The sequence below is a fragment of the Mastomys coucha genome, unplaced genomic scaffold (genome assembly GCF_008632895.1).
Source record: "Mastomys coucha isolate ucsf_1 unplaced genomic scaffold, UCSF_Mcou_1 pScaffold1, whole genome shotgun sequence".
NCBI lineage: Eukaryota > Metazoa > Chordata > Mammalia > Rodentia > Muridae > Mastomys > Mastomys coucha.
Window position 1 is genome coordinate 31,084,624 of NW_022196891.1, and position 2,431 is coordinate 31,087,054.

Below are 2,431 nucleotides of genomic sequence, written 5' to 3' on the forward strand. Positions count from 1 at the left end.
GGTTGGTAGGAGACGCGCTGGGGCGCTGCAGACACAGTGCTGCCTTCTCAGCTTCTGAGCAGCTGCCGCCTGCCCCGGGAGAAGGTTTAACCTGGAAGGAAAGAATTCAGCCGAGAAACAGTTAAGGGGACGTTTATTTAGCAAAGCTCCACACTCCAAAGATTGGAGTGGGCTTCCTCAGAAGGTAGGTAGGAGTAGCGCATTGGGGTTTTAAAGAAGTTTCTTAAGAGTATTAATGAGGTGCAAGGTATATTCATGCATGGAGGTAAGATAACCCCCCTTTCCATCCCAAATTATAGTGGTCTTCCCGTCCCCCTGTAAGGCATTTCCCCCCAGCAGTCTTGAAAAAAGCAAGGTGCGGGGTGAGAGGTTTGAAAACTGTAACACATTGTAATGAAGCCAGTCGGTGCTTTTTGAGACGGCAGACTCTTTAACGCGGTTATTGGCAATATGTAAAGTATCCTGTGCCTGATACAGTGGAACATCCCAGATAGCTTTACAGATCTTGACCATGGGGAGACTTAGTGCAGTCCCCACTTAATCAGGAGACACAGCTACTAAGATGATGTTGCATTTGCCATGCTTACTGCATATCTAACTCCTTGCCTAGCTAGGTCTCTCTAACACTTGATGGTAAGTTTGCTGTTCTCAGGGGAGAACACTTTTTTTTTTTTTTTTTTTTTTGTGCTGCATCTTCATTTTAGCCTTCTAGAATGATTCAGAATGGAACCCCTCTGTTCACATATTAGCTGTTCTAGAATGTGTCGTTTCCGAAAGGTGAATATATGGTCAGGCTTTGTGCTAGGAAAAAGGTTGCTGCCTGGAGTTACTGTCATTTATGACATAAATCTTAAAAGTTCAACCACAGGCTGGGCCCTGTGCTAAAACATCAGTTTCTTGCATCTCACAATTGAAACTATGTTGCCTTAAGCAAACCTTTTAAAAACAACAACAACAACAACAACAAAAAAAACCGTTTACTTTAGCAAATCATCTCCCTTTTTTGTTAAATACACGTTGCAGGGTTGTTGGAGGGAATGCTCAGAGTGCGTTTCATGTAGTTACTAAGCAAAAGATGACAACTTAGAATCTCAGTTTTACTCTTAAGAAATTAGGATGGTGGACTTCGGAGGAAGAATAGTTTCTTTTTTCCTTGGTTCATTTTAGAATGTTTTTATAAGCACCTCCATTGCATTCCCCAGAAACTGTTCCAAGGAGGAAATCTCAGGGAGGATCTGAGGGAGCTGGATCTCTGTGAGTTCAAGGCCAACCCAGTCTACAGAATGAGTTCTAGGGCTGCCAGGGCTACCCAGAGGAACCTTGTCTACAAAAACAAAACAAAACAAAAAAACAAAACAAAAAAAACCAGAAAACAAAAGAAAAGAAAATAGAAAGGAAAGGAAATTTAGCAAGTCATGAGGAGCAAACTAGTATGTATGGTTAAAGTCTATCCACTCAGAGAAGTCTTCCTCACGTTGCCTTTCAAATACATAATTATTGCTGGAGAGATGGCTCAGCGGTTAAGAGCACTGACTGGTCTTCTGCAGGTCCTGAGTTCAAATCCCAGCAACCACATGGTGGCTCACAACCACCCGTAATGAGATCTGACGCCCTCTTCTGGGGTCTCTGAAGACAGCTACAGTGTACTTACATATAATAAGTCAATACATAATTATTCAACTGATGCACACAAGTGGACTTTGCAATTCTGGTTATTCTCTGATACACATAGGGAATTGGTTTCAGGAATCCATAGATACCAAAATCTGAGTGCGCTGTTCTTCTTTGGTTACTTTGTTTATTTGAAACAAGAGTCTCTTTATGGAGCCCTGGCTGGCCTGGAATTCATTATGTAGGCCAGGCTAAGTAAGCTCCAGCTTGCAGCAGTCTACCTCTTTCCTGAGTGCTTGGATTGCAGGGGATATACCACCACACCTGGTTCTGAAGTCAAGTAGAGTTACATGCATGAGAGGAGGGAACCATCATTAAGATAATGCCTACAGAAGATCAGCTGAAACAGTCAAGCACAACAGTCAATTAGTGATTTGGTCAGGGAGGGCTTCTCTCACTGTGCTACTCCTGGACTGGAGGCCTCTGTAAGAAAGTAGACTGAGCCAGGTAGTGGTGGTGCATGCCTTTAATCCCAGCACTTGGGTGGCAGAGGCAGGCGGATTTTTGAGTTTGAGGCCAGCATGGTCTACAGAGTGAGTTCCAGGACAGAAAAACCCTGTCTTGAAAAACCAAAAAAAAAAAAAAAAGAAAAGAAAAAAACAAGAAAGTAGACTGAGCTAGCTGATTGACACACACCTTTAATCCTAGCTCTTGGAAGGCAAAGGGAATCAAATCTCTGTTCCAAGCCAGCCTGGTCTACAGAGTGGCTGTCCTGGAAGGACAGCCAGGACTATACAGAGAAACCCTGTCTCAACAAAAA

The 2,431-nt window shown here is 43.2% G+C and overlaps 1 protein-coding gene across 1 annotated transcript in view; it reads left to right on the forward strand.

Moving 5' to 3' along the window:
- Klhl12 (kelch like family member 12) overlaps positions 1-2,431 on the forward strand; it is a 30,109-nt gene that overhangs the window by 244 nt on the left and 27,434 nt on the right. The gene's annotated exons all lie outside the window — the stretch shown is intronic.